The sequence below is a fragment of the Mus caroli genome, unplaced genomic scaffold (assembly GCF_978045245.1).
Source record: "Mus caroli unplaced genomic scaffold, Mus_caroli_1 scaffold_3, whole genome shotgun sequence".
In the NCBI taxonomy this organism is placed as follows: domain Eukaryota; kingdom Metazoa; phylum Chordata; class Mammalia; order Rodentia; family Muridae; genus Mus; species Mus caroli.
In genome coordinates, this window is record NW_028227258.1 from 55,247,963 (window position 1) to 55,257,415 (window position 9,453).

At 42.7% G+C, this 9,453-nt stretch overlaps 1 long non-coding RNA gene across 1 annotated transcript; it reads left to right on the top strand.

The window, feature by feature from the left end:
- The first annotated feature begins 522 nt into the window (after positions 1-522).
- Positions 523-8,270, top strand: LOC110292009 (uncharacterized). The gene is made up of 4 exons (XR_002377636.2): positions 523-658; positions 3,322-3,435; positions 6,927-7,023; positions 7,600-8,270. It is a non-coding gene; the product is annotated as an uncharacterized LOC110292009 (long non-coding RNA).
- The last annotated feature ends 1,183 nt before the right edge of the window (positions 8,271-9,453 follow it).

Genomic DNA, 9,453 nt, shown 5'->3' on the forward strand with positions numbered 1-9,453 from the left:
CTTAGGATGCAAAGGCTAGACAAATAGGAAATTCTCAATGGTGTCACTTTGTCCAACAACTTCAATATAGGCAGTAGTAGCATAAGCTTTGATTATAGTTTGACAAGAAAGATGACTCAACTTTTACTAGGTTCCCTCCTTCTTCCCTGGCTTATCTGTGAACTGAGGTTTTCTCTGTTGAGAACTGCCAACCTATGAAAGAAATCCCAGACCCAACCCTCACCCCATCCTACCCATCCTAGACAATTATGCCTCCCAAGAGACAAGGCCATTCCTTTGGAAAGCAGCAGCAGCCACAAAAAAAAAAAAAAAAAAAAGGGATCAGCCAGTTGCTTCCTCTCTTCCTCTCATTCTCTCTCTCTCTCTCTCTCTCTCTCTCTCTCTCTCTCTCTCTGTATGTGTGTGTGTGTGAAGGGGCATGTATTTACTGCTTAAAGAACTCTCCATAAACAAAGTCTCTGGTACTATAGCCAAGACTACAACTATCCTGCTTTCTCCTACAGATGGGACAGACACCTTGGATAGGCTAATTTTCTTAAAAGAAAGGCCAGTGTGATGAAAGTGTGACCTCTGCAGGGGACAGCCCATCTGTCAGCAGTGCAGGGGCACACCAGCAGTACAGGGGTACCCCACCTCCTCTATGGATGTCACCACTAAGGTAGGAGAAGGAGGGAAAGAGAGCTTGAGTTGTTCCACTTCATTTACATTTATCAGTTCAAAGTCAAGGGATGTATGGAAAGTTCATATACTCTCCAACACAGACCACAGTGAGAAAGCCAACACTCAAACTGAAATGAAGGCAGAATGAAACAACCAAGTCCACAAAGCAAGCCACGCACAGTCCCAAGTCCTCTGAGGAAGGTAGGACAGAAGGGAACTTGAGTTCTGATGGCCATCAAATATCCAACCAATGGAGCCAACTTGCTACTGGGGGTTGCTGCTTTGATCTCCCCAGTACTTCTCATTGTCCTTCCTAGCACTTTCTGGATCCACCTTCTGCTGCCCTCCCCCATAAGGTGTCTTGCTAGGGCCAGTGGATCCACAAAAGACTAAATAATCTGTACATCATAAATGTTTCATGCTGGGGACAAATTCAGCAACAGAGGAAAGCAAGAAACCAAGCTGTAACACAACTGGCCATGTGATCTTCGACCATAGTAACTGCCTTCATATATCCTCTAAGGCAAGGAGGGCATACCTAGCACTTGCTAAACTAGCCTCCCACCATGGAACATTGTCCTATGAACATAACAGCCTCTGACATCCTCATCAGAGCATCTGTGATCACTTACAAGATACTCTCAAGCAGTGGCCTGTTGATACTCCATCATGGGAAGGGTTAGAAGGGTAATTAAGTATTCACTTGAGGGTTCAACTACTCCTCCTGCACCTCTCTACCAGCTGTGAGTAATTCTGCCCCAGTCACACATGGTCTTGAGTGGTGTATAATACACATTGTTTGGAAGGTTAGCTAGAGAAGGGACTCCATATACAGCTATGGGAAAGTACTTATCCAGGCTCGGGAGGCTCTTTAGTGGCACAGCTGTTTGGGATTACCCACACTTCTGGAAGTAATCCTTCACTCTTGCTCCTATAAGCAAACCCAGGAAACTCATTGGCTCACCAAGCCATATTTTGGTAGAATCAGTACATTAGTCTGTTGATGGTGCCCTGTGATTGTTCCATGTCAACTTGGAACAAATTAATCACCTGAGTAAGGAACCTCACTAAAGGAATTGCCTACTTACTCCATGTGAGAAGACCCAGTACCAAATGTGGGTGGCACCTTCTGCTAACCTCCCAGATAAGAAGGAGCATGGCAGGAGCAAGACTACTCACCCTTTGCTCCTTTGGCTTTCTTTCAAGCCACCATGTTGATTTACCCTATGGCTGCTGGTGCTGCTCATTCCTTTGTTGATACCAGAACCAACAACATTTATGGGCTCCCGTTGTTGAATAAAGTCTAATGGCTCTCTTTGAGTCATTCATGCTAGATTGGGACTGGTGCAGTACACAGCCCTATTGACTAAGAAACTACTGGGGTTCCTCGTTTTCCTAGTGTGATAAGGTTTCAAGGTCCAGCCTCTAGGAGGTTCTCAACTTCTTGGGTGTGACTCAGTTGTTATTATACTTTTGAAATACATTGATTTAATACTACACACACACACACACACACACACACACTCTCTCTCTCTCTCTAATCAGTTCTTCTCCTCTAGAGAACCTCTGACTAATACATAACCCTGGGACGCAGTCTCCCCAGGAAAAGTTCATGCAACTCCTCCCCTTACCCAAATCATGACACGTTCTTTCCAAGTCTCACCAATTAACACTTTGCTGTCCATTCTCTGTTCTTCCCTAAAAACTCCAGAGATGGACTACCTCTCTGGTCATAAAGGAAAATTCTTCAGGGTAGAGATTGTTATATCAGAATTAAAATCATGCCTGTAATCTTGAGGGCAAAAGACAATCATCCCAGCCTTTCCTCTGTAGTTCATAATTCACCTGTGGACTGTGAAGGGCAGGGTGATTCTCATGCCCACGTCACAGGTGCTGCATGCGCTGCCCCTCCATTTGCAATTCTTCTCCCCAACCTACCTTCACCCGGCAATTGCAACAGCATAAGCACTTTCACCAGAAATGCTTTCTCATGTTGCTAAAGCTGAAGTAAGCCCAAAAGTGTTCAATAAGAGTTTATAGAATGCCCACATGTATGAATGAATGGATGAGTGAGTGAGTGAGTGAGTGAATGAATGATTAAATGGTCTCCTTTTTGTAGATGAGGAAAATGAAACATCACTTGCCTGTGATCAAAGAATTGTTAAAAGTCACAAATCAGGGTCTTCAAACAAGAGAATATTAAAACATCTGTTTTTCCCATACTATATGTAAGTGAGCATTTGCATTGTAGTTCCTCATTCAGTTTCTCTAAGCATCATGAAAACAGCCAGGACCATCTTGTAGAGCCCTACCATCTGACAATATAGAGTGCATCAATATTGATTGTACTAATAATCATTAATATATACTAGTCGGTGAACTGACACTCAGTTGAATCTCAACATACTTATTCCCTGAGTAAGAGCGGTTAATTTGGGACATAAATAGAAGGCATGCACCTCCATTTACTCTACCCTTCTCTCTTTGAGTCATAAAGCAGTCTCTCCCTGGAATATCCCCTGGGATGCAGAGCCACAAGGATGCTCGTGGAATGTCTTTAAACAACTGGAGCGAAAATGGAAAAACTGAATATCCAAAATGAGCAGCATTTGTGTCAAGTTATAAATCTCAGCTAATTGTAACACTGTGTTGTTCTCCTAGGTTCTTGTTTCAGTCAAGAATTCACTCATTCGGGGATCAAGTCTGCTGCTGTCTCTGCTCCAGTCCCAGATGGATGATGGTCTGAGTCACAGAAAAGGTGTGGGCTCATCTCAGGTTAGAGACTTTCATGACTGGGAGCCAAAACAGCAATAAAGACACACGTTATGAGACTGCAGCCAGCAGGGAAATAGAGTGGGAAGCTGCTAACACACTATATTCATCTCTAGAAATTTCACAACGCCTCATTCACTAGTGTCATATACTAATATACTTTTTTCCCTTCAGGTTAGATTCCTCTTCATCTTAGTCAACTAGTGTTTCCCAGCATGCAGTGTACTTGTCCTCTTAGGCCACCCCTCATTCATTGCATCTGTCTCCTCTGCCTTCACTGGAACCCTTCCCAGCTTTAAAAAGGCAGTGGGGTAAAATTAAGTGTGCAGGTTTTGCCATCATGCTAATCTGGGTTGAAATCTTTGCTCTACCAGTTACTACTTGTAAACTAGTCATTTAAACCTCACTGAGACATCGTTTTCTTTTCATATAATGGAGAGATATCTTTACAGGGATGTTCATAGGTAGTCAACAGTATATATTTCCTGACACTCTTAACTTGCTGTATGATATATAGTAAGAATTCAGTGGTGCCCATTATGGGCTACTATGCCTGTAACCACAACACTCTGGAAGATAATCTCCACAATTCAAAAACACTCTGGTCTACATAGCAAGTGCCCATGGTTATATAGGTTATACAGCGAGACTTTGTCTCAACTCACACCCCCAGTCATATTATTCCATCATCAGTCTCACTTCTGTTCACCCAGCTCCCTCTAACCTTCTCTTTCTTTGCATGTTTATCACTGCATACATGAAGTCTTGTTCAATAAAACACTAACACGATATCTGAAGTTGGTTGAGATGCTTGGTTAGGCAGCCCCTGATGTTTCAGATTTTATCTCTCTCTTCCCCACATCCTTCTACCCTTACAACATTTTACTTTCCCCACCTTCCCTACAAATACCTGCAAAGATAGTAGCTTTCAGCATTATCAGTATTATGTAGGCATAAGCCCCATCTGGATTCTACTTAGAACCTTTAGCTAAGAGAGCCAGGATATCTGCCAGTTAGGATCTCTCTCACTCTTCCCATCATGTTTAATTCATGTGTGTTGTAGACCATTTAAAGAGGCTCAATGAGCTGTGAAGATCAAGATATGAACCGTACAGATTGTACATTACTGAATTAGGATACTAAGTATGGTGCCTAAGTGAGGCCAAGGAAGGAATAATGAAAGCCTTGGCAGTTTAGCAATACCAAGGCAGAATGGTTCAAGTCTGTAGCAAATTGAGAAGATGCAGGACTTCAAGGAAAGGACCATTTGTCATCTATAGTCATTCTCAATTTCTCCCTCTCCCTCACTCTTTACACTCCATCCGTCACTGAGACCTGTCATCTCTACCTTGAAATAAATCTCAAGCGTCCCCTTCTCTTTATTCCCACTGCCACCACTCAAGGTCAAGGCCCTGTCTCTTCGTTCTTTGACTATTATAATTGACTCTCTCAGCACTTTGGTTCTCTCTTGCCCTTCTCTGATGCAGCAATCTTACCAAAACATTAACCAGATTATGTCACTTTTTTCTATTAAAAAAAAAAACTTCCTTTGGCATCTCATTGACCTTGTGATAAAGGCCAAAATTATTATCATGGTGTGTGTGTGTGTGTGTGTGTGTGTGTGTGTGTGTGTGTGTGTGTGTGTGTGTGTGTTATGCCAGAATGCCTACAGAGACCAGAAAGTGTCATATCCTCTAGAACTGAGATTACAGGCAGTTGTGAACCTCCCAACATGGGCTCTGGGAACTGAACTTGAGTCCTCTAAGAAGAGCACTTAATGTTATTAACCTCTGAGCCAATTCCCACCTCTATCATGGCTTTTGAGGTCTTAGTATCCCTGTTTATCCTTGTGCAGACTCCTCCATGCTTGTTCTTCTCTGACCATTCTTGTATCTTTTATGCTGTTTCTCTAAGCTGCCTGTTTCCTCCTTAAAACTCTTACCTTGGTTGTTCCTTAGGCCTTTGTTTCACACAGACAGTGTATTCTCAGCCTCCAGAGTCTGATATGAAGTAGGCTTTCGGGTCTCCTCTCAGCATAGTATGCCCTGTTTGTGATCAGTTTGTCACTGGGATCACCCTCTGAACTACCCTTGCCTCTCCAGTCCTTGTGTTCTCTTCCAAAAGAATTTGAAATTAACACACAGATTATAGTGTCATAGATATGGCAGTGTCTGATACAGAGTAGAGGCTAGCACACCCAGAGATAGACTAAACAATGGTCGAAAGGACCATGACTCCAATCTACATGTTAGGTAGGCTTTTTATTGTCTCTAAAGTTTCTAGAATGTCAACTCTTCTGAGGAGTGTTTGACTGTCCGGGTGACTGATAGGGTCATTTGAATTGACTCTTATGGGAGGGGACAATGGTATGTTCTTTAACAGAAAGCCTCTGGCTAGCTCATAATCGTATAAGGTTTAGACACGTGCCTATCAACGATCTCCCAGGTGGTTCAGAATGGCATGTTTCCACCTAGACGCAAAGAGAGTGCTCAGATCTGTGTCCTTTCCTCAGTAACCCGAATGCTGCAGTTTCTGTTCTCACTGTCACAAGCTTCTGGTTTTGAAGGAGTGGTCCATCTCAGCAACCTCTGAGCCAGCTAGTATCTAACTAGTTCATCACAAGCTCACCAGTCTGCTTCTCCTTTCAACAACTTGGTCTAGTTTTCTTTTTTCTGTATGCTCAGTCATCACAGAGAGCATCTTTCTCATGGTGTGCCCTTGTGCTTTTACAACTCGAGTAGGACGATAGTCAATAAATATGTGCTGGAGATTAAGTGAGTGAACATCTCATAGGAGGTTCCATTCTAGGATTTGATCTTTTATTGGCCAGCTATAGACTAACCACAACACCTCACAGTCCTTCATTTTCCTGACTCTAGAAAATCCACAGCTAGCAAGGCTATTGAGTGCAAAATGAAGACACAGATAATTTTTCCAAATAAGTAAATAAATAAATAAATACAAAAAGAAAAATGGAACATAGCTTCCATATTGGTGGAAACAAACCATTCACTTACTCAATGGGTGCAGATCAGGCACTCATAGCACACTGATATGTGTGCATGACTTATAAGTAGAGCTTATAATCAGAAGATGCATGCATTGAGCATATAAACTATACATACAATATACCTGGGTTCAGTGCTCTGAAGGAAAGAAGAGATGTGTTGACAATAACTCTGAAGGAGACAATGATGAAGAAATGCCTTTGAGGAGAAAACATTTAAGCTGCAACCTGGAGGGTGATGAGGGAGGAGAGGAAGGGAAATGGTCCAAGGAAAATCATTTGACCATCAGGATGTCCTGAGTCTTCATGCAGATGAGAAGCTATGTTTGTGGTTAAAGGACACAAAAGGGCCCTTACTTCAGGGAAATTTAATTATTTTTGTGTACATATACATGTTTATGTATGCATGTACATGTATGTATGTGGAGGCCAGATGTCAGCATTCAGTGTCTTTCTCAATTGTTTTCCATCTTGTTTTTTGAGACAGAGTCTCCCAATGAACCAGGAGCTCACTGAGTGACTGGACTGACTGGACAGAGAGTTTCTGAAAGCTGCCTTCTTCTCTCCCAGAGCTGACATTACAGGTGCATACTGCCACATTCAGCTTATACTTGGGCTCTGGGGTACTAAACTTACATAATAAGCATTTTACTCATGGAAACATCTCCCCAACTCCTAAAATATAGAAGTTTTAAAAAATCATTTCTTCCTGTAGAAATACAACTATCTGTTTTAGTTTGTAAAATATAAGCAGTGCCAAGTCTGAGCATTCTGAACATCTGACAGAGTCCTTCTCTGTCTCAGTGGGTTCATTCTGTGTCATCATGTGCCTTTCCTTCTGGGAGGACTGGAGCTCAATTGAAAATCTTCAATACATCAATCTCCCCTTAGATGGCACAGAGCTCTCTCCCTGTCTCCAGAGAGGAAACCATTTACCTCTGAGTCTGGGCGACTGACAGAGAGCACATTAGAAAACACTTAGGCACTGAGGAAACAGTTATTTAGGAAAAACACCTACATTATTTAATAGTCCATAACTCCTGCCAGCTCATTTTGCAGTCTGGGTATGAGAACCAGGTGGGGAGGGAAGGACAGATAAGAGATCCATGCTGTTTGGCCCCAGACCGTTAACTCTGTTTTTGTTTTGTTTTGTTTTTTAGACAAGTTCTTCAGCAGGCAACCTCTGTGCCAGGAGGATCCCTCACCAGGCATGCCCACGGGGACATCCAAGAGTCCCTCTTCTTGAACATGGGAGAATCTAAGGGAAACAACGGGTCAAATGCTGGACCAGCAGTCTGCACAGAGGACTGAGTTCAGCTCCTTGGTTCATACCCTCTTGCTGTGTGATAATGATCAGGTCTCTTTATCTTTTTCTACAAAATTGTCTCTTCCTCTAGAATAACGAAGTCATCAGACTAGATCAGGATTTGTGCATATATACTTTTAGCTACATAAGGTTATCTCCAGAGGTCATTCTGATGCCAATATGGGCACAGTAGAAGCACATGCATTTTTCCTTTTGTGTTACAACCCCTCTGTCTGAGATATCTTGTGTCCCTTGATGCACTGCTGTGAAACTCCTGAACAAGAAACTTATATATTTTTAAGGACCCTGTGATGGTTTGTAATTGCTTGGCCCAGGGTGTGACACCATTAGAAGGTGTGGCCTTGTTGGAGTAGGTGTGTTAATGTGGGTGTGGGCTATAAGACCCTCATCCTAGCTGCCTGGAAGTGAGTCTTCTAGCAGTCCTCAGATGAAGATGTACAACTCTCAGCTCCTCCTGCACCATGCCTGCCTGGATGCTGCCATGCTCCTACCTTCATGATAATGGACTGAACATCTGAACCTGTAAGCCAGCCCCAGTTAAATGTTGTCCTTACAAGAGTTGCCTTGGTCATGGTGTCTGTTCACAGAAGTGAAACCCTAAGACAAACCCAGAGGCTGAATAGTTTCACCTAAATTCTTATATTATATCCCCAATCTCCAAAATATATGTACAGGAAAGCAGAGTTTTAGGAAGTGACTGTTTCAAAATGGCAGGATAATGGGGTCCTAATCGAAAAAGATTCATGGCCCCATAAGAAGAGGAGGAGGCATCATCTCTCTGTCCATGTGAACATAGTTAGGAAAGACCAGGGGAGCACTCAGTGAGAAGGCAGCTGTCTGAAAGTCAGAAAAGAGCCCCATCAGGACCAACTCAGCTAACACCTTTATTAAAACTGTAAGCCACTAAAACTTACAGAAATAAATGCTTGCTGTGGGAGCTACCCAGCTGTGGTATTTGGTAATGTAAGCCTGAATGAATACTAGCTGAAGCATGGTCACCTCTTAGCCAGGCATGAGAATGGCCATAGTAACTCTGAGTCAACCCCTGTGATATCTGCATGTCAGCATCCCCCAGTTGAAGACAAAGAAATATCTACTTCTGGCACGAATTTCCCCCTGTGCTCCAGACCATACCCAGATCTCCCTGCCCAGCTCTTCTGCATTACATTTAACTACTTAATTATCTCTTCATTGAGTAAGGAAAATCCAAGATGAAGATCACACAGGTTGTTGAGTCTTTCCAGGTACTTCTCATTCCTTTTTCTTCTTCTAAACAACCTTTTTGACACACTTGCAAGTATTTGATAACATGAAAATGTCATAGACATCCTGCCTGGCTTTGATAACTCGTCACCCATGGGCTACCTGTGGACCTTTGTACACTCCTTACATCTTTCTGCTTTTAAGCTCTGTGTCTTTGACTAGAATTATTCTTCTACCAGCTCTGGCTGTCTAAGTCCTATCCACCTGACAAGAGCCAGCTCAGACTCTACTTTCACCATGAAAACTCCTAAAATCTCTAGGCAGATGTGCTGTTCTTATGTTTTCTGCACTTGTCACCAATAGCAATGCTGAGCTAATGGCGGCACAGAGCTCCTACTGCCCTGCTATAATTGTATGACTGCTTCTTAAATCTCCCTTGATATTGTAAATGTCTTGAGGACAAGAACTGAGCCTTGCATCTATC